Here is a 23995-nt window from a genome sequence, read left to right on the forward strand (position 1 = left end):
CCGCCTCTAGGCATCGAAAGGATAGAGGATAAGATGTCAGATCGCGGGGGTCCCACTGCTGGGGACCCCCGGGATCTGCAATGAGGGGACCCCCATAGACTGCAATGAGGGGTGGGGCGTGAAGTCACACGGGGGCAGGGTCGTGACGTCACGATCTCAAGTCACCGTGGTCGGGAGCCGAAGCCTCCAGCATTTCCGGAAGCCGCAACAGGTGGGTCCTGCAGCCGAGATCCCGGGGGTCCCCAGCGGCGGGACCCCTGCGATCTGACATCTTATCCCCTATCCTTTGGATAGGGGAAAAGATGTCTAGGGGCGGAGTACCCCTTTAATTTAGAAGGGCAGTCCTGCACCAACACCCTACTTCTATTTCTCCTATATGGCTCTGTAAAGAGAAATTTATTGTGCAAAATTAGTAATGAAAAAAAAAAATCTGTTGTTAAAAGTTAAAGGGGTACTCCGGTGAAAACCTTTTTTCTTTTAAATCAACTGGTGGCAGAAAGTTAAACATAATTGTAAATCACTTCTATTAAAAAATCTTAATCCTTCCTGTACTTATTTGCTGCTGAATACTACAGAAGAAATTCTTTTCTTTTTGGAATGCTCTTTGATGACATCACGAGCACAGTTCTCTCTGCTGACGTTATTATAATAATAATAATAACAACACTTTATTTATTGTTCTCCTTAGTGGGATTTGAACCCAAGTCCCCAGACTGCAAGGCAGCAGGGCTAACCACTGAGCCACCATGCTGCCCTTAGAATACATCTGCTATGCATGGTTGCTAAAATGGACAGAGATATCAGCAGAGAGCACTGTGCTCGTGATGTCATCAGTGTTCCAAAAAGAAAGGAATTTCCTCTGTAGCATACAGCAGCTAGTAAGTACTGGAAGGATTAAGATTTTTTAATAGAAGTAATATACAAATATGTTTAACTTCCTGCCACCAGTTGATTTAAAAGAAAAAAGGTTTTCACCGGAGTACCCCTTTAATATATGATTTTTACCCCATGGTGATAGCAGTAAAAAAATGCAGTTTTTTTTTGCCACTAAAAAACACAAGAGATAAAACTAGCTGCTGAAGTAAGGGGTTAAAAGTAAAAACCACAAATTCTTGACAAAAACTCCATCCAAGCTTTGGTACTTAGCAGAGTATTGTTTTAAGGCACAATCTAATGTATTCATTATTAGGACACTATTTGTAGAAAAACCCAGTTCAGACTATTCTGGTTCCCAGGGGCAATTCTCCTCTCATATTAAAAGCCATTTCAATCATCAAGCCATATCATAATACCAGTGTGTGTAATCTGTGCTGATGGAAATAAAGAATATATCTCCCTTTTTGCTTCAGATATCATTTCATGCTTTGTAGGGATTTTTTTTGCATTGCTCAACCCTATTGCTGTAATTCTCTAGCCGTCCAAATAAACATCAATGCTCCAATTGCTTTAATAGTCAAGTAGTGTACCATTTGTGCCACATAGTCATTGAGGCTTGTCATGTTTGACAAATCCGGTCATTTACATTAACTCTTGTGGAGTTTTGACATGAAACCTGTATTTTGCTGTTTATCCTCTCTATAAATAAAATGAAGGTATGTGGAGTAATATCTACCATCTAGACCTCCGTACTTATGCTTTTAATTAAATTGCCACTTATTGTGTGCTCGATATTGAGCGACAAAGGACATAAATTCGCTTTTATTTGTTGATAGATTGTAATGTAGACGAAATAGGATATTTTCATCCTTTTATGCCCCACTGATTCATTTTGCAATATAAAGGGTACAGAATCCCTTTTTCCCTATTTTATTTATCACTATCATCTTGATTATTTTTATTTTTACCGTGTCAGCCTCAGCGAACTCTATCACAGAGAAGCCATTATCAGGTACGTGACACAATGAACAGTTACCAAAGCTGGCTGATGGCCAGGAAAAGAGAGGAAAGTGCTCATTTTTCCTTTCTAGATGCCCTATTTGTTCAAAGCAGAACATTTAGGCAAATATAGTCCATGGTAAACTACAAAAGTCTGGAATATTGGGAAGCCAATTTGATTTCTTTACTTTATAGGTAGTTTAAATAGGCATTGCTTTTTTCAATAAACTTTTCATGAAAGTAAATTTAAAAAATTGTTCAATTCCTCATATAAAATGCTTATTTTTTTTCTCTTATCAGGCCCCCCCCCCCAAAAAAAAAAACTGTTGAATTCTGATGTGTCTTTACAAAATAGACTAGTAGTTCACTGAGGGATAAGTTACATACTAGCCATACAAATCTATGTGAAAAAGAATGACTGGAAAAAGTTGAAAAAAAAAAGCCATATACAAGTTATAGAATGGTCAGAACTAGTGCTGCTCCCTATTTACATTAATATGACAGCTTATCACATCTGCCCTCTCACCAGTTATGCTGCAGAGTTGATTTGTGTGTTGGAACATTGGCAGTTTGGCACAAAATTAGTGTTTGCCACCCTTTCGGACTATGACATCTACACACAAGTCCTTACACATATGCCTGCAGTATGGTAAGCTGATCATTTTCTGCGGTGAACTGACCATCGGTTTATCAAACAGGCATCTTATAAACGTGATGATCCAGGGTACACATCAGGTTAAGTACACAACACAAAGAATTAACAACAGACCTCTGTTTCTGTGGCAAACACATGCAAAACTCAAAGGAGTTATCCAGTATAAAAAAACATATATCCCCAATCTCCCAGCTAGGAGATCACCAGGATCCCAGTGGTTGGACCCCATAGCAATCTGACACTTATCCCCTATCCGCTACTGGACTACTCCTTTAAATGAACAGAGAATAATATATACAATACTGTGAATATACATTACAGAGCCTTCTAAGGAAAAGGAAATTCTAAATTGTACAGCTTCTTTACTCTGGAGCCATTGACCAGTGTGCATATTAGAAGGTGCTGTCAAGTTTTCACCTAAGAAGAGCTAAAACTACACTTCCATTTGTAAAATAACCTACATAAGAGCATTTGCGATGCCCTAAGATTCAACAATCCATTGCAGCAATTTAACACTTGGTACAAAACAATTTTCTCAATAATGTCTCACCCCTTTAGAGACTATTTCAGGACTTTCAGAGTAGTCTTATCCAATCTACAGCCCTAGACATTTCAGGAGTCAAGACAAGAAAATCTTTTCTCAGTATACAAAGCTACATTATGCTGTCTCGGTTATTTCTTCTGAACAAATAAAGTTGTGTGTGTTTATTACTGTGAGAATTGTAACCAGTAGAAACAAATCACTTCTAACCTAAAACCCAATGAATAATCTAAATGTATACACATTGGTAAGCTCCTTTTTTAAATATACCTCAGTAGACCTTTATTAAATGCAGAATAGAATGTGATTTAGGAAATGCTGGGCATTTTGTCGGCAGCATGTTATAGGGCTAAACGGGTTAATATATACAAGAGCGGGTCAATATTTATCCACAATGCAGCTGCATTTGTATTTCTGTTGGCAGCACTGTCTTCTGCTTGAATGATTTCTGTCGTGTCGTTGTGCAGTTTTGAATTTGTTAGATCAGTTCCAGTGTTGCAGCAATGAAGTTGACCGTGGCACCAAAGTGCAAGTGTAGTGTATCAGGGGCTAAAAAATTCATCCATCAAAAAATGCACCACAAATAGTACACAGTGTTTTGCTGCAGTCGAGTATCCACAAAGGGATTGAAAAATTCAACAAAGGTTGCACAAGTGTCACGCATGAAGGAGGAGACAGACTACTGTCCATTGGTCCAACTGGCAACAACGTTGAGACCATTCCTGAAAAATGTTTAGGAGATGGAGCTCAACATTGAACAGTTGGAGTTACAGTATAATGCTGATTAAGCTTATATCTGCAAATACTGAGGACAGCTGTCAAAAGCATTGTGTGGTTGAACTACAATGCCTGTTACGTAATGCTGCCCATAGTATTGAAAACCTCCAGGAATCTAAGTTTGAGGTATTGGCTTACCCTCTTTGGTCCACTCTTCCCCACAAAATCTGTCCCTGACTTTTGGGGTGCCATCTCCTTAATAAGGTGTCCCCAATCATGGAGATGGTTCTTTCCTCAATAAAAGTGAGGGAGAAAAGAATAAACAGTGTGAGCTAGGTGCCATGGAACATGCATATACAAGGAGACAGGCAACCAAAGTAGGCTAAAATAGATGAAAAAAGTATAATGGTGAAAGACAGAAAAAACACTAAAGCCCAACCAAGGACTAATAGCAAAGGGGTACACACCCAAATACTCTAATAGTCTTTTTAAAGGGAGGTTACTACAACATCAATATGGTGCAGGTGGCAAAATCTAAATTGACTCTTCAAATCAAAATGATCATATATTAAGTATTGATTCCAACATGTTTTTCCTAAAAGATACAGTCAGATTCATCAGGGAATATATCCAATAGGAATGGAAATATTGAGATACCGATTTTTAGGCACCAATGCAAGAAAAAAAAAAAATATATATTTTTCATTAATGCTTTATTGAAGGTTAAGTTTGAAAGTTAGGATTTTCTTGCCTAATTGGTGAATTGTCACACGATTTACCTCTGACAAAGAACTGAAGGAAGTTCAATAGCTCGCTGCTCAGACAAAAACCTTTCTTTATTTAGAGGACATGAAGTAGGTTATACAATAATGGAAGAAGTGTGTTGAAAAGAAAGGGAACTATGATGAAAAATCATGTTATTGGAGTTTTTCATTTTTTGTGATAGTTGTGAAGTTTCATAGTTTTTAGGAGAAAATTCATTATAATGGTGTTTACTCATTTACATGCATGTTCTTTCTATGCTTAGGAGTCCAATGGTGATCTCACTCAGTGACTCACCGATTTTAATAAGTGTGTGTATGAACTGTCAATCACTGAGTAGGATCAAATGCTGGATTCATCAGCAAAGAAAAGGCCAAGATTTAAATGAACAAAAAAAAAAAAAAGTTGAATACAATTTTTTTGGAGGGCCTTCTGGTCAAGATCATGCTTTCCACTAATAGGATGTTTCAACCTGACAGATTATCTTTACCTTTTAGGTAGTCATTGCAAATGCTTTATGCTGCACATATACTAGAGAGGTGGAGACAGAGCTGTAATTCTCGGATTCATTGTAATACGAGCCACACAGTAAGGCTTCAACCCTAAATATGGGAGTCTAGGAGACAGCTCAAGCTCATGTCTTCATAACTGAATTTGCTGGCATTACTGACAATTTGAATTATTGTCTTAGATCTGCATCTGAACCAGAGCCTTTAAATTGTCTAAAGGCTAAATTGTCTACTGTAAAAACTCCGTCACTATTCCCGTCAAATAGTCCTGAAAATGGACGTAAAAAAATCCCATTCATCGCAATGGAAGTTTTGAAAATCCTTTTGCATCAGTTATGTCAGTTTTTACTAATCTCCACATGCACTAATTTTTGTTCCTGCTAAAATAAAGGTGAAATAGCGTCTGTTACAATTTTTACATTGAAGTCTATGGGAAATGGACGTTCACAAAAAACATCCGTTATTATCCCATTTTTTTATGATCCGTTTTTTCATTACAACTACTGTTGAGTGGCATAGGCCATATTCGAATTCGCAAATATTCGCGAATATATGGACGAATATATTCGTCATATATTCGCTAAATTCGCATATTCGTAATATTCTCGTTTTATTTTCACATATGCGAAAATTCGCGTATACGAAAATTTACATATGTGAAAATTAGCACATACAAAAACTAGCATAAGCGAAAATTCGCATATGCGAAAATTCGCACGCCAGTCTCACACAGTAGTATTAGAGCCTTCTTTACACCACACAAGCTGGAAGCAGAGAGGGATGATCACTGTGATGTATTCTTAATTACAAATATATAGTGCTATATTCGCGAATATTCACGAATTCGCGAATATGCGATATTCGCAAATAAAATTTGCATTGCGAATATTCACGAGCAACACTAAACAACCAGGAAGTCACATGGAAATAAATAACGGACATAAAATTACTGACTATAATGGGTGATAACGGATGGAACTTGTCCGTTATTTTGACAGAATGTCCGTAAAAATTGGTCATCAATTACCATCCGTTGTATTCAGTTATTTTAGCCATTTTTTTCATGACCTGTTATTGCTGAATAACGGATGTCAGAATTCAGATACATAAATGTAGTGTAGGCCTTAGTGCTGCATTTCTTAATGGATGTTTAAAATAAAAGTATACAAGTTCTAAAGGAATTAAGTAATGTAATAGACAGACCTCTATTTTTAATATTCAGGGATTCTATAGTAACACGGACTGTTCCCCAGGACTGGCCCATGGCAAATGTGGTGCCAATATTTAAAAAGGAAATTATAGACCTGTTAGTTTAATCTCCATTGTATGTAAATTGTTTGAGGGTTTCCTAAGAGATGCTATTTTGGAATATCTTGATAAAAATAAATGTATGGCCCCATATCAGCATGGCTTTATGATGGATCGGTCCTGTCAAACTAACCTTATCAGCTTGTATGAGGAGGTGAGCTCCAGGCTGGACCAGGGGCAATTGCTGGATGTCATATATCTGGGGTTTCCCAAAGCATTTGATTTGGTGCGTAAAATGAGAAGAATTGGACTGGGGGAAAATGTGTGCAAGTGGGTAAGTAACTGGTACTTATTCTGATTGGGTGACTGTTACTAGTGGGGTACCATAGGGGTCAGTCTTGGGTCCTTTTCTATTTAATATATTCATTAATGACCTTGTAGAGGGGTTGAATAGTAAAGTAGCAATCTTTGCATATGATACTAAACTCTGTAAAGAGGTAAACACTATAGAGGACTATAGAGAACACTATAGGTTGGAGGTTTGGGCTGAGAAGTGGCAGATGAGGTTCAACACTGATAAATGTAAGGTGATGCACATGGGAAAGAAAAATCCAGGCTGGGAGTATATATTAAATGGGGGAACACTTGGGACAACTGACGTGGAAAAGGACTTGGGAGTCTTAGTTAATAGTAAATTTAGCTGTAGTGACCAGTGTCGGGCAGCTGCTGCCAAGGCAAATAAAATCATGGGGTGCATTAATAGGGGTATATATGCCCACAACAGGGAAATAATTCTACCACTGTACAAATCACTAGTCAGACCACACATAGAATACTGTGTACAGTACTGGGCACCAGTGTACAAGATATAGTGGAGCTAGAGAGGGTTCAAAGACGGACAACCAGAGTAATATGGGGAAAGGGAGGACTACAGTACACAGAAAGATTATCAGAATTAGGGTTATTTAGTTTAGAAAAAAGAAGGCTTAGGGGAGACCAAATAAATATGTATAAATATATCAGGGGACCGTACAGAGATCTCTCCCATGACCTATTTATACCCAGGACTGTATCTATAGCAAGGGGGCATCCTCTACGTCTTGAGGAAGTAAGGTTTCTAGACCAGCACAGATGGGGGTTCTTTACTGTAAGAGCAGTGAGACTGTGGAATTCTCTGCCAGAGGAGGTGGTCATGGGGAACTCTGTAAAAGAATGTAAAAGGAGTCTGGATGCATTTAAGGGTGAGGGGGGGGGGGGGGGGGGCTGGGGGTAAAGCCTCCTTCCTTTCTGGGTTCAGACATGTTTGCTGCCACAGCCCTCTGGGTGGGACATTCTGGTGCTCCTGTGGGAGTTATGTGTGTGTCCCATGCTACCATAGGTCTTCTCCTTTTATTTAGCAGAGAAGATCTTAGGGGCTGGCAGGAAGTTTCGGAAATCGACTCTCCAGTGGCTAAAGAAGCAAATTAGACAACCCTACCATTTCAAGACTTATCACAACTTTGTGATCCTATGGACTAAAGATGGAGGGTCTTCTGAATAAGTTTGGGAGACATTTTCTGCGACTCTGAAAAATAATAATAAGACACATGTGTGCCAAGATCCATTTGTGTAGGGATGAATCACCTGGAACTCATTTTTGGGAGGAGAAACCAAGAACGCAGTTTATCCCATCTATTCCCTTTTTAAGACAGGCCATAGGATTATTAGCTGGTACTAAGTAAGGATCGCGGGCAGTCCTCAAAATTCAGAGAACTGCAGGCTATCTTTTCAGCTAGGGGAGTGAGATTCAGGCTTTTAGGAAACTTATTGTACCATATTACAAGATCACATGGTTCCAAAGAGAGACCTCCCCTTTCTGCCTTAAGCAATCTCTTTCATGGACATAGTACTGAAGAAATGTTTCACTCTTTAGATGTGAGACGGTCGGTCCTTCATTATCTTTCCATTCCTCAGAGCTATATAAGATTCAGGGTCTCCCCTCTCTCAACGAGGGATATCTCTTCCACATTGGCAGAGAAGGCCTCAACCTCGATTTAACAAATCTGCAAGGCCGCCACATGGTCTAATCCTCACATATTTACTTAGCATTACAGGCTCCAAGCTGTTCAGGAGCTTCAGGCAGTAGTTCCTAGTTGCTAATTTGGTATTGCTGTCATGGAGGTTATGAGAGAAAACTAGAATTAGTCTAATCAGTAATCTGGTCTCTCCCAATCCTCTATAACAGCAGCAGTTACCCTCTATCGATCTTTCTATCTATCTTTCTACATCTATCTCTGTATCCCTATATTTTTTTTCTCGAGTGTTGCTTACTTACAGTGTTAAGTCATGGAGGGGAAAGAGGAGAGGCATTTAACCTCTTGTGCTTTGCTTACTGTTGAGTCATCTTGGTCTTACCTTCTGTGGTGCTGTCTTGGAGGACTCAGAGAAACCAACTTGACATTAAAGGGGTACTCCGTTGCTCAGCGTTTGGAACAAACTGTTCCGAACTCTGGAGCCGATGTCGGGAGCTTGTGACATCATAGCCCGCCCCATCATGATGTCACGCCCCAACCCCTCCATGCAAGTCTATGGGAGGGGGCGTGACAGCTGTCACGCCCCCTCCCATAGACTTGCATTGAGGGAGCGGGGTGTGACGTCATGAGGGGGTGGGGCTATGACATCATGAGCTCTCGGCGCCGGCTGGCTCCAGCGTTCTGAACAGTTTGTTCCAAACACTTAGCAGCGGAGTACCCCTTTTAAGTCCAATCCTATTTTTTTTCCTATTGAGTTCCTAGAACATAGTTGCAAAATAAATAATAAATAATTTGCAACCCAAGAATCATCTTCAAAACATGAAATTTTAATCTAGGGTTAATATTTTCAAAAATAAGAACAACTTTGGGTTTAATCCAGAAATAAAAAGTGCTTACAGCTTTTTTTGTAGCAAATAAAAATAATGTGTTTATGAACTATCACGAAATGTTAAATTTTCTACTTAGCATACAGAGTATTGAACCAATTTATATGGACATTCTTGTAAACTGTAAATCTTGTAAATAGCTATATCTGGTGATGTTACTTCTGGAAGTCTATTTCTATTGCTGATCTTTACAAGCTTTAGGATATTACTCTACTTTCTGGGGAGTCAATGGCTGCCTCAGTGGGCCTTTTTAAAGGGGTGCTCCGGTGGAAATTTCTTTTTTTAAATCAACTGGTGCCAGAAAGTTAAACAGATTTGTAAACTACTTTTCGTTAAAAATCTTAATTGTTCCAGTACTTATCAGCTACTGTATGCTCCACAGGAAGTTCTTTTCTTTTAGAATGTATTTTCTGTCTGACCACAGTGCTCTCTGCTGACACCTTTGTCCATATCAGGAACTGCCCAGAGCAAGAAAGGCTTGCTATTGGGATTTGCTTCTCCTCGGGACAGTTCCTGACATGGACAGAGGTGTCAGCAGAGAGAACTGTCGTCAGACAGAAAAGAAATTAAAAAAGAAAAGAAGTACTGTAAGGATCAATATTTTTAAATAGAAGTAATTTACAAATCTGTTAAACTTTCCACCGGAGTACCCCTTTAAGGGTGTTCTGTTGGACAACAATTTAAAGAGGACATGCGGTCAGAATAAAATGTGTTTTTGTATAATTAAGTTTCACTGCTGTTTTAATTGTGTTGCTGTGTACCCTCCCCATCTGATATCTGATATATAGCAATTTTACCATTTAATTGACTATCTGCACATTTTCCTCAATAGACAGATGGGCGAGAACTCTATTTCAAAGAGGGTCAATAATGCTAGTTTCTGGGGGGGGGGGGGGGGGAGTCAGATCTATGCCCCCCCCCACCTCTGCCTCATATTCACACCCCTCCCAACTTGATTCACACCCCTATAAGCCTGACTTATAACAGTGCAAATTGAATAATAATAAAAGTGCAAATTGAATAATTCCAATATATTACAATCTATAGTAGTGTTTCCCAACCAGTGTGCCTCCAGCTGTTGCAAAACTACAACTATCAGCATACCCTAACATTCTGGGTATTGTAGTTTTGCAACAGCTAATTGCTTACTTATTAGGAAACACTACTATAGATTGTGGTATATTGGAATGATTCAGTTTGCACTATTATTATTATGATTGATTATATTATTCTATAATTACATTGTTTGTACTATTTTCTATTGGAATTATCAGTAATTATGTATACCTATATAAAACTCCATATGAACAATTTGCAGTAAACATTGTGTAATTTTAATGCACAGTTCTCTTTCGTGAAGCACACTAAAAAACACATAATCCAAGCCTAATGTGTCCCAACACATGACAGGTAGCATTGTCAAGACTCAAGAGATCAACCAGGATGTACAAGTACGTGCTGAGTCCCATCTGGACTATAAAGTGAGCAGACGAGAGAAGCAGAACGCAGAAAACACTGACCAGAGCTATGCCTATGAATACCACTGATCAGTGTTAGCAGTCACTAGATTGCTATAAATAGTCCCATTTGGAGACTGGAAAAAGTAAAAAAAAAAATCAGAAATGTGAATAAGCTCCTCCCCCCCCCCCCAAAAAAAAGTAAAATAAATAAACATATTTGGTATTGCCGCGTGAAGAAATGTCCGAACTTATAAAATATAATGATACTGATCGTGAATGGCTGAAATGTAAAAAAAAAACATAAAATTGCAGATTTTTGGTCACATCACATTCCAGAAAAAAAGGAATAAAAAGTGATCAAAAAGTCCCATAAATGTAGTACTGATAAAAGCTACACATCACGGCGCAAAAAATTAGCCCTTATACAGCCCTGTATATGAAAAAATAAGAAAGATAGGTTCTATTCACACGGCAGAATTTCCGCTTGCCGAATTCCGCCTCAAATTAAAGCCCATAGACTGCTATGGGATTCCGCACACCCATTCACACTTCCCGTACCCCAGCCGGACCAGCGCTGAAAACCAATTACTTTAATGAGTCGACGTAAATGAGTCAAAGTAAATGAATTTCAGCGCTGGTCCGGCTGGGGTACAGGAGAGCCCGATTAGCCGGATCCAGCACCTGTAACGTAAAAACAAAGTGTGAATGCAGCCTTAGTCTTGCATCCTGCTGCAAAGGTACACTGTTACTATTGAATTTACGGGAGCTGCATCCTGCTATGCGCACCCGTGACTTAGATTAATTACATATATGTGCTCTACCTCACAATTGTGCTTCCAAATATACGTTTACTGGATGGTAATGTATTCAGGAATATTGTCCATATGAAGTGGTCAAAAGTAGGGCAAAGCTAAAATAAACGAAAAGCTTTATGAATAAATATGAGAGGCTGAATATAAAATAAATGTTTCTGGTCTCATTTTATGTGCTGGCTACACAACATTAACCCCCTAAGGACTCAGGGTTTTTCAGTTTTTGCACTTTCGTTTTTTCCTCCTTACCTTTTAAAAATCATAACACTTTCAATTTTCCACCTAAAAATCCATATTATGGCTTAATTTTTGCATCAACAATTCTACTTTGCAGTGACATCAGTCAAAAATTCACGGCAAAACGGAAAAAAAAATCATTGTGCGACAAAATCGAAGAAAAAATGCCATTTTGTAACTTTTGGGGGCTTCCGTTTCTACGCAGTGCATATTTCGGTAAAAATGACACCTTATCATTATTCTGTAGGTCCATACGGTTAAAATGATACCCTACTTATACAGGTTTGATTTTGTCGCACTTCTGGAAAAAATCATAACTACATGCAGGAAAATTTATACGTTTAAAAATGTCATCTTCTGACCCCTATAACTTTTTATTTTTCCGTATATGGGGCGGTATGAGGACTAATTTTTTGCGCCATGATCTGAAGTTTTTATCGGTATGATTTTTGATTTGATCTGACTTTTTGATCACTTTTTATTCATTTTTTAATGGTATAAAAAGTGACCAAAATACGCTTTTTTGAACTTTGGAATTCTTTTATGTGTACGCCATTGACCGTACGGTTTAATTAACGATATATTTTTATAGTTCGGACATTTACGCACGCGGCGATACTACATATGTTTTTTTTTATTTTTATTTACACAGTTTTATTTTTTTTATGGGACAAGGGGGGTGATTCAAACTTTTATTAGGGAAGGGGTTAAATTACCTTTATTAACACTTTTTTTTAACTTTTTTTTTGCAGTGTTATAGGTCCCATAGGGACCTATAACATTGCACACACTGATCTCTCATGCTGATCACTGGCGTGTATTAACACGTCTGTGATCAGTGTTATCGGGGCTTGACTGCTTCTGCCTGGATCTCAGGCATGGAGCAGTCATTCGCCGATCGGACACCGAGGAGGCAGGTAAGGTCCCTCCCGGTGTCCTGTAAGCTGTTCGGGACACCACGATTTCACCGCGGCAATCCCGAACAGCCCGACTGACTAGTCGGGATAGTTTCCCTTTCACTTTAGAAGTGGCGGTCAGCTTTGACCGCCGCTTCTAAAGGGTTAATACCGCACATTGCCGTGATCGGCGATGTGTGGTATTAGCCACGGGTCCTGGCCGTTGATGAGCGCCGGGACCAATGCGATGTGATGCGGGGTCGCCGCGCGACCCTGCTTCATATCACGGGAGCCGGCGCAGGACGTAAATATACGTCCTGCGTCGTTAAGGGGTTAAAGCTCACGCCGATAAGTATGCTGCATGTATTCTATTTCCTATGCCATATTAGAAGATTATCTAAACGTATTAAACATATGTGATGAAGGGCAGATGTTATTACCCTAGGGGCAGATGACATTAACCCCTTGTATTCGTGATGCCAGGGCATGGTTAACCTCTGCACCACCCGAGGTATGGCCACTGTATCGTGGGCTAGGTGAGGGAAAAATAATAACTCTGATACAAAGTTACGGAACAACAGCAGCTTTACTGAGGCAGACAGGTGTTTATAGTCTTTACAGATTAGTTAGGCCCAATGAGGTGATCAGTGACTTTAGAGACTTGTGGGCTCGCTGGGACTTGTAGTAAACTTGGATAGAATGCTGCAGATCCACGCTGAATTTAGACAGACTTGACTGACTTGATTAGGACTGACTAGACTTCACCCCTTGTGTAGCTTACCAGGCGTTGAGGTTCACCTGTGGGGCACTCGGTGATGGAAGCATGACTGCGTGACTACTCCTTGGGTCTCCTCAGGACACCAGACACTCTCAGGTCTTGACTGTACCTCAGCATGCATAGAACTGACTAGCTACCTCCTCCCTGGGTTTATATGAGAGCAATTTGGAAGGGTCCTATAAGTCACCACACAAGTCACCTGGTCACTGACACCTTCCCTGGTTACATGACTTGGTAACAACATTTAACCTCTTAAGGACGCAGGGCATACCTGTACTCCCTGCGTCCTATCCCAGTCTATAACGCACAGTCAAGCCGTTACCCCGCGTCATAGTGGGTCGGTCCCGGCAGCTAATGAAAGCCAGGACCCTGGGCTAATAGCTTGCGGAATGCTATTAACCATTTTGACGTGGCATTCAAAGTTGACCATTGCGGTGAAATTGCGATGTCCCGATCAGCTAGAACGCGAGCGGAGGGTGCTTACCTGCCCCCGGCATGCATGTCCGATCGGCGATTGATTGCTCCAAGCCTGAGCAATTGACCGCCGATAACACTCATCATTGCCATGTTAATGCATGGCAGTGATCTGTGCAGTATTATAGCCCCGCGTGTGGAAATGTCCAAACTATAAAAATATATCATTAATTAAACCGCACGGTCAATGACATATGCACAAAAAGATTTTAGAGTCTAAAATCGTGTATTTTTGGTCACTTTTTATATAATGAAAAAATTTATAAAAAGCGATTGAAAAGTCCGATCAATACAAACATGGTACCGTTAAAAACTTCTGATCATGGTGCAAAAAATTAGCCCTCATACCATCCCGTATATGGAAAAATAAAATAGTTATAGGGGTCAAAAGATTACAATTTTAAACATTCATTTTCGTTCATGTAGTTATGATTTTTTCCAACCAAAAGTAAGACAAAATTAAACCTATATAAATAGGGTATCATTTTAATCATATGGACCTACAGAGTAATGAGGTGTCATTTTTACCTGCGTAGAAACGAAAGCCCCCAAAATTTACAAAACCCTGAGCCCTTAAGGGGTTAAAGGCATATGAACATTATAAAGACAATCTCATACATAACATAAGGCACTTATTAACCTTTTGAGATACATACAGTAAGGGTGGACTCAGGGAACACTGAGAGTTTGCCACACAGGACAGAAAGGGGACAGGAGTGCAACTCCTGTACTGGGACACCACACATACATTCTTATCAGTTATGTAATATTGGTGACAAATAAAAGTTTGACTTGAGCAGGAAAGAATCCTTAGCATGATGTCTTGGTTTTTTAATGTAAGAAGTTGTTCAGAAATGCTAACATGGAAAGGAATAAATGAAATTTTACATAATAGAAATGATAGTTTTTTTGGTGTACGAGTGCTTAGGGAAGTCTACAATGGTAGCAGTCAACCATCCTGGCAATCTACTTTGCTACTCCCCTAAAGCCCTGCACTCTAGTTAAATCAATTTGTCAGATAATTCTTCCTTTCAGTGCCTCCCCCCCCCCCCCATCCTATCATGCATAGGTCTTTCCGTAGCGCAGACAGCTGGGGTGCACAGCTGCTTCTTGCCTGGATATCAATTAGAACATCAAAATTCATCTGCTAATTAGTAAGTGGCACAAGAAATAAAAAATAAAAAAAACAAATGAATCACTTCCAACTTGTGTAGTGAAATGATGCCGCAGCCAATCAACAGAATTGTACGCGGCGCTGGATGCAAGCAAAGTATTCACACATTGTAAACTTATTATATGGAAATATGTCAATTTGGAGAATTGCCCGAAAGGTCAGTTGAAAGCGCAATTCATCCCACTTCATCTCAATCTAATATCATTTTTTTTTTAATTGGCATCAATGGAAATACAGGTAACATGCTGTGTACGCACAACATGGCATGATTCTAACTGCCTATACGTGCAAGACTACTATGTGTAACGTAACCTGCAGGTCAGGGTATTCTGTACTACATCTGCTTAAGTTCCTGTGATTATGATGTTTTCAGCAAAAACAGGGGACTGGAAACATGCAGCACATTGTGAGGATGCCTTAAAGGGATACTCCGGTGCAAAAGATTTTTTTTTAAATCAACTGGTGGCAAAAAGTTAAACAGATTTGTAAATTACTTCTATTTAAAATTCTTAATCCTACCAGTACTTATCAGCTGCTGTATACTACAGAGTAAGTTGAGTTGTTCTTTTCGGTCTGACCCCAGTGCTCTCTGCTGACACCTCTGTCTGTATTAGGAACTGTCCAAAGCAGGAGCAAATCCCTATAGCAAACCTCTCCTACTCTGGCACCAGTTGATTTAAAAAAATAAATAAAAATGTTTTCCCCAGGAGTGATAAACAGTCTAACATGTGAATCAAGCCCTAGGGTGAGCTCTAATACTTACAGTTAGGCTAGGTTCACACTACGGAATCTCCGGGAAGAAAATTTCCGCCCCGAGATTCCGAGTGTGGCCAGTGCCGGCTGAATCAGTCGGCGCTAGGACCGCGCGGACACTGCAGTCTCCAATAGACTGCAATGTGTTCCACGAGTATTTCCGCCTGAAGAACACCATTCTTCAGGCGGAAATTTCCAAGCGGATTTTCCGTTCACAAATTCCGAAGTGTGAATTTGTGAACGGAAACCCATTCACTACACTATACATTTTCGTAAGCGGAATTTCTGCCTGCAATTTCAAAGCGGAATTGCAGGTGGAAATTCCATAGTGTGAACCTAGCCTTACAGTCTTTCTGTGTCTTTCTCTGCTTTGTGAACTTATTTCCCCTACCAACTCCCTCCGTACCCCTCCACTCTCCACAGACTTTCAGATTTTGTAATGTTGCCTTGTGCTTATATAAAAAATTTTATATTTTTTTTTCAATATTTTTTCTGAATTGAGCAAGATACATGATTGTTTGCATATATTTCTTTCTGACTATAAATGTTTTTATTTCATTTATTTTTCTCTGTATATTATTATAGGGGAGCCATATTGCCTAAGCTTTCTGCTCAGTATTTACAGATATGCCTTACAGTAATCCAATGAATTTAGGAAGCAATAGCCTTGCGTTGACACATTAGCTTCTATGGGAGAGTTTTCTATGCATGTCCTGTAACCTCTGCTGAGGGCATTGTACTGAGCGAGGGGAAAGAATGATCTAGAATCATAAAGTGTAAAATGGGAATTTAGAAAGAAAAAACACCAACAATTCTTGAATAATATGTTTAAGATAAAAACTCAGCTTAAACAATAACTTCATTTCTAATGACAGATTCCATTTATGTCTGAGCTTGAAAAAGGGAATAGCCTTTAAATTAAGACTATTACTATTAATGAAAGCACAAAAGAGACACAGTTCGTTGGCACAGACCTCTTAATGTACTCGGGTGATTCCTCCTCTCTTGCAATCACAGCCTCAAAGGATCAGTGTGTAGGTGCAGATGCCTTTAAGTGGAAACAGTCCGATCCCTCTGCCCACAGAAAGGCAGTATTGAAGATCCACAACAAACAGAGAGAAATGACGAGGGTCGCAAACGGTAATCTGTAAACACCAACCGGCTTCTTTATTCTTCGGGTGCATATAGACAACACAGGCAACAGGGCGCCGGATCAGGACAGGTGAGTGATAGCTATCTTGCACATTCCTGTGATGCCGGCAGTCAGGTAAGTACTCTTCGAGCTACCTACATCACAGGTAAAGGCGTGTCACACAAATAACATACAGTGCAGATTGTGAACTTCACAAAAATTACAAAAACCTGAAAACAGATAGTTAAAACAGCTAAAGACATGCACAGCAGACTACTTGTGGGGTTTCTACTTTTAAACAGAATCATAGGAAGGGGCTCAGGTCTAACCGGTCATTCAGACCTAAATGACCCTGTGCGTTTGTGCGAAGAATCCACTTCGCTTCCCGTCTAATGAGTGCCGTGCGTCTATCCAAGCCTGGAGCCTGCTTAACTCTTCCGATACCCAGAAATTTTAGGACTCCCCGTCTTATTAATCATGTTATGGAAGAACATGGAGGAGATGCAAAAGTCCTAAAATTTCTGGGAATCGAAAGAGTTAAGCAGGTTCCAGGCTTGGATAGACGCACAGCACTCATTAGACGGGAAGCGAAGTGGATTCTTCGCACAAATGCACAGGGTCATTTAGGTCTGAATGACCGGTTAGACCTGAGCCCCTTTCTATGATTCTGTTTAAAAGTAGAATCCCCACAAGTAGTCTGCTGTACGTCTTTATTTGTTTTTTACTATCTGTTTTAAGGTTTTTGTAAAGTTCACAATCTGCACTGTATGTTATTAGTGTGACACGCCTTTACTTGTGACGTAGGTAGCTCGAAGACTACTTACCTGACTGCCGGCGCTACAGGAGGCTTGGTCTGAGGAAGCGCCAGACGCGACGCAAAAGAGCTATAAAGCACCGGTCCTGATCGGGCGCCCCCGTTGCCTGTGAAGTCTATATGCACCCGAAGAATAAAGAAGCCGGTTGGCGTTTACAGTTTACCATTTGTGCCCCCCGTCATTTCTCTCCGTTTGTTGTGCTAATATTAATAATGTCAGACCAGGTGATAATGTGCTGTACACTACTTTCTCGCTGTCTCTCCTATTTATCACACAAGATCCACTAGTGTGTGTCATCTGACTCCTTCTATGAAGGACAATGATTACAAGTCATAACTTAATGATGATGAGTGAATTACATGAATGTTAATGAAGATGCAATAAGAAGAAAGGACATTACACTCTAAATAGAAATAGGCCAACTATAATACTTTTGTGCACTTGAAAGGTAAAGACAGAACTGTGCAGATGACATGTGCATTGTAGTTGTGAAAGCATTCCTTAATGATCCCGATATAGTAAATGACCATTGTGATGCACATGGAGTAACCATTGTTGAAACTTGTCATGTTAAATAAGAGTGCCTGTATAGAGATGCAGCATTGATTAGAAGGGCATATTTGATGGGCGACATTCTGAGATTTATAGTGCCCTCCCTTCTGTCATGTGCAGCTAAAAACAATGCATGTCACCCAAATTGTGTATTTTACATTTACTATAGTATTTGCACCTGACACTACAGATTACGAGAAGCAAATGTTCTCTAAGGTCTTCAAAGGCGAGTTTCTTGGGAAGCTGAACTGTGTTGTGTAGTCACAGTGACAGATTTATTATTTGAAGGCACCCACTCTTGAATGGTTTTGCTAGTGGTGATGGCTTAACGCATTATAGCAGACCTGTCAGGTGATTTATGCTGTTGGGTTATTTGTTTGATACAGGAAGAGAAGCTGAGCACTGTGATATGTCAGTTTATAGGATTTGGATAAGGTTTTCTGAGTAAAAGAATAGCAAGTCCTGACAGGACTCTTAAAGAAACAGTGAGAGTCCTGAGACCCCCCCCCACACTCACACTAGTTGAAAACTTTTACCACACCCCTCCACACAGTGAAAGCCTAAGTGAGTGAGATAAAAAGGGCGTTTTACTAAACCATCCTGCTCCAAATCATGCAAAGCTATATCTCGGAGAGTGCAGCTTTTCTCCCTCACTTCAATGCATCTTATTTTGTCCTTTAGGACACAGTTTTTAAGTCAGAGCATTCTAAGAGCCATATATTATTATGTTTTTATTTTTTTGTCTTATCAACCTTTTTGTCCTTCATTTATCTTGGGATGCATTGAACTTTTTTGGATCATTTGTATTTTAATGCTTTATAGTCTATGCATGGGAAATACATAAGCGGCTGTTAAGGAATACCTTAGCTTGGTTTTTCTTGAGACCCTTATTAAATAAGATAGATTTTTCTAATAGAAATGTCAATAAACCCTAACACCTCATGATATTTGTCAGTATTTGTACATCTCTCACTGTGAACATCCCTTGCCATGTTTCCTCATTGCTCTCTTACTTATTTTGTTCTTGTACACTTAACTTTAATAACAACATGACAACATCCCACAGACAGGCACCCACATACACAGTCAAGTAGATGCTGCAATAACTACAATAATAAGAAAGATTCCAGCAGCATTTGTAGTGCCATCTGTTATGTCCATTTTTTTTTGTTTATGCATTTTTCTGTTTAGGTGTGTATTCACACACTAGTTTGTTCTGAGCAGTTTGCTATTCTCCCTGGATTGAGAATGGTTAATGCTCAGAACCAATGAGATCTCGGATATGTCTGTTAACCAGGGGTTCTGCTGCATTCTCTGCTGGTTATTTTGTACAATAATGCTACTGTTTTTGCAATACTCTGATTATGTCTGCTTGAGCATTTACCTTGTATTTATCTTGTGATTTTATCTGAGTTTTAGCCATGGTTAAATAGTCTGGTGTATTGTAGATTTTAATCTGTTACATTTATCGGTTTTAGGATTAGTTTGTCTGTTCTGCTTAGTCTGTGTTCACACTGTCTGAGTCTAGTCTAGTTTTACCTGTGTTCTGTATGTAATAATTCCTGGTTGGTATCCTGGAGTCTATTTAGACTCATCTGGTTTCATGTATTATATTTCTGTTTCCTACTGGGTCGGCATCCTGATCACACGGTGGAGTGTGTCCCACTGGCCAGTAGTCTATTTGGCTTTATTATGCCTTTTGTGGAGTGGGGTGTCAAGTTTGTTTGTTCTGTGTCCCAGTGTGAACAATGTCCTATGTTATCAGATCAGTTTAGTGTTCTAGCTTTCAGTTCTTCTGCTCATCTCCTGCAATTCCTGGTTTCTGCTGTATACTCCTACCATGCCTAGTCTTGTTCATTTATCCATGTCTGCTGTTTATCTGGATTCCAGTTTGGGAGCTGTTTGTTGATACACTATATTCTGCCCTGTTAGTATTTTTATCCTGTCTGGTTTTTGTATTCCCGTTCTTTTTCTGACCTGTGACCGAGTATGTCTATTATTTGTTTTCACGCCACTGCACTTTAGGGACCCTCTCCAAGTCGTCAATTCACCGTTTAGGGTGCATGGGCAAGTAGGCAGGGAAAGTGTCACTAGGGACAGTTTAGGGCTCACTCTCCCTGTCCACCCAGTCGGTCATGACACCATCTGTAGGTTGCTGTAATCTAAGTCAATGTCTGAGCCATGAAAGAGTCTTGAACCATAACTAAACCAGACTGCTATCAGTTTACAGCTCTCACTAGAAATAAAATTTCCTTCCTACTGGTATGGAGATAGTTTTCATACATTTTTCTTATACATAATAAACCAAACACTGGGAGAATTTATCAACGTTGTACAATCAAGGACAAATGTGAAACTGTTGCAAATTTTTGCGCACGTGTCTTGGTTGCCCAAAAATTTGCTTTTCTTGTCATCAATACGCTCCCCACAAATGCTTTTTACCATGCCTTATTTTTAAGTATATCTGATTTATAAAATAATACTTTTTTTAATATGTTATAGGAACAACAGGTAACACTGGTGACTGTGTTTGAGTTATTACCCTAATATATCATTTTGTTTTTACTGGACTTAAAAGGGCAGAAGACATGCTGTTGAGTCTTGCAAAATAAAAGTATACATTTGGGAAATGGACTGACGGTAGCTGTAGTGTCTTCAGTCAGATAAATAATAGCACCATGCAAATAAACATACATAAGTATGGACAGAGTCTGATCAACTGCTTTACCAAAATGTAGGAAGAGAAGGAGGACTATAACCAACACAACAAGGCATAATAATCAATAGCAGCAGGAGAGGGGGACATGGATCAGGATTCTAAATCTATCACAGCACTAATATTTACAATGGGACTAAATATATACTTTACATATATACACATACATAACAGTAGTCACTAGTACACTATCTTTGGACTATTAAAGTAAATGGGCTTGCGGCATGTATGCTACATTATACATGCAGCAGTACTATATGCCTTATACATATAGTGCAAATGTTGTTTAAACCCAGCCGACTCATTGCTACATTTTCCCTTTCTTGCACTTTTAGATTGTTCTATACCACCTTTCTGCCAAGTACAATAATCAAGAGGTAGAGAGATATTTAGGATATGAATAATATTTCAGTATCTATAGCTCTTTTTGGATCAATGTAAGTTATTTTATTATTTCGTGACATGCAGTCCTCCCATAGAAACCCAGTATCTTTAGCACCTCATTGTAAGAACAGGTGTAGTGACACACAGTCTATTTACACTATCTAAATAGAAAACATGTCTAAGACCACAGGCTTATGTCCTGATTTTAATTCCATTCTATGAAAACCATGAAAAGGTCAATAAACATTTAAATAAGTTAACACATAAACCAAACACCCAAGCTGAAGACCAAGATATCTACATTTACATTAGTGCTAGGAACAGCCCCATATTCAAAAAATACAAATACATCAAGTGAGATATGACATTGGAAAGAGATCAGTCTAATTTTGGTGTTAATATGAATTAGGATAAGGATCTACACAGTGCATAAAAATATGAAAATGTTTTATTTTAACTATCTTACATCTATGATGAATATGGTATGGGAAAACTAGCTGATTGTGAGGATCTGACCCCCCCCACTGATCCCAAAAATGGAGGTCAATTGTCCTCTGAATGAATGCAGCACACATGAATGGCCAGCAGAATTTCTGCTTGTGGCATTCCCCTTGCAGTATTCCACCTCAAATTAAAGGCCATAGACTTCTATGGGGTTCCGCACTCCCATTCACACATCTGAATTTCCGCTTGCAGAATTCCGGTAGCGGAATTCCGCAAGCGGAAATTCAGACGTGTGAATGGGAGTGCGGAACCCCATAGAAGTCTATGGCCTTTAATTTGAGGCAGAATTGTGCAAGTAGAAATTAAGGCTAGGTTCACTCTGCGGAATCTCCGGGCAGAAAATTTCCGCACGGAGATTCTGAGTGTGGCCAGTGCCGGCTGAATCAGTCTGCGCTGAAACCGTGCCGACACTGCAGTTTCCAATAGACTGCAATGTGTTCCGCGATAATTTCCGCCTGAAGAATGAGTAATGCCATTCTTCAGGCATAAATTTTCAAGTACATTTTCTGTTCGCAAGTTCCGCTTCACAAATTCCGAAGTGTAAATTTGTGAATGGAAACCCATTCACTACACTATACATTTTAGTAAGCGGAATTTCTGCCTGCAATTTCAAAGCGGAATTGCAGGCGAAAATTCTGTAGTATGAACCTAGCCTAAGAATTGTGAATGGGAGTGCGGAACCCCATAGAAGTCTATGGGCTTTAACTTGAAGTGGAATTCCACAAGCGGACATTCTGCCGTGTGAATAGACCCTTACTCTGATTCCATAGATATGTGTCTTGACCACTTCAGTTCCGAGATATCCTTGTATTAATACATATGCACATTAGCTTAAAATGGGCTGCAAAAGTCCAGCACTGTCCAGCGCATGCGCGACAATGGTAGCCTTTCTTCGAAGCCTCAAAAACTGATCTGCCTGCATGATTTGGACAGCACAGATCAGCACTAGAGACTGCCAGGAGATGTTGTCATTACTGTGCACAAACTGGCAAAATCTCCCGGCTATCTCTAGTGCTCATCTGCGCTGTCTAAATGATGCAAGTTCAGATCAGTTTTTGAGGCTGCCGTGAGGTTTCAAGGGAAAGGAACCAATCTAACCAGTGGAGGTGATTCCAAGACAGGGGCTATTAAGTGAAGGGGCTAAAAGTTTCTGGGTTTTGCACTACAGGGGAACGCTTTTGGGCATTTGTAGATCATTTGCACATGAATTGATAGGCCTGAGTCACCCTAACCCTAACACATTTGACAACAAGAAACTTTATAGACCATAGAATGCTTCCAAAGAATAACAGATACACGCTGACAAATGGAGCATATCATACAACCACGATCTTTCCTCCAAAAAAGTAGTGTGATACATCAGGCGCTGAGACCAGGTAAAAGGTAAGTGAGATTTAGTACCCACAATGCAAGGCATTCTGCGGACTGGCCACTTCCTCAAGCATCAGGCTGCCAGTCTGTGAAATGCCTTGCAATGTGAGTAATGACATAATTGTATCTCACTTACCTTTTACCTGATCTTAGCTCCTGATCTATCCCTCTACTTTGTGGAGGAAAAATCGTGGTTGTATTCTGTCCATCTGAGCATGGAGTGGCTGCAGAGACCAACAGTTTGATACATGCAACCCCATTGTTGTACTTGGCTAACAGTACAACCACCTGTGGTAAGCGCAGTTCACATATAGCGTTACCAATGTGCCGAGGGTATTACACCACGGAGTGCATCCTGTTCTTTATCTATCAAATGGAGCATATGTCCTCACAATGTTACATAGCGCCTGTAAACAATTGTTTATGACAGAAACTGGTCAGTCACCAGACAATAACACAGGGCAGTTGTATTGAGCAGTGGTTGTGCTTCCCCTCCATAGAACAATCATAAAAGGGAATGTTAATTCCATCAGAAAACTGACTTGCAAGCAGAACTACACAGATCAGTGGTTGTCTATATAGACATTTTAAACACACAGTATAATAGTTAATATACATCCAATCCATAACATCCTTTCATAGCTTCCTAAAAATGAGAAGTGGCTCTCAGGTGACACACCATACAGTGATCATTCCTACGCTGGAAACATATCTTGCGCTTTTGCTGAGAA

The 23995-nt window shown here is 39.7% G+C and overlaps 1 protein-coding gene across 13 annotated transcripts in view; it reads right to left on the minus strand.

Annotated features, from left to right (window-relative positions):
- The window catches only part of LOC130273638 (poly(rC)-binding protein 3-like), a 744530-nt gene that overhangs the window by 88241 nt on the left and 632294 nt on the right, over nt 1–23995 (minus strand). Inside the window, exon 1 of one of the 13 annotated variants that reach the window (XM_056520774.1) lies at nt 8702–8722. The exons of 11 other annotated variants lie outside the window; for them this stretch is intronic. The gene's annotated coding sequence lies outside the window, so the exon portion shown is untranslated. Of the gene's footprint in view, nt 1–3080; nt 3102–8701; nt 8723–23995 lie in introns of those variants that run through there. One more of the 13 variants, XM_056520773.1, reaches the window with a different exon arrangement.

The sequence above is a fragment of the Hyla sarda genome, chromosome 5 (assembly GCF_029499605.1).
Source record: "Hyla sarda isolate aHylSar1 chromosome 5, aHylSar1.hap1, whole genome shotgun sequence".
Classification (NCBI taxonomy): Eukaryota; Metazoa; Chordata; class Amphibia; order Anura; family Hylidae; genus Hyla; species Hyla sarda.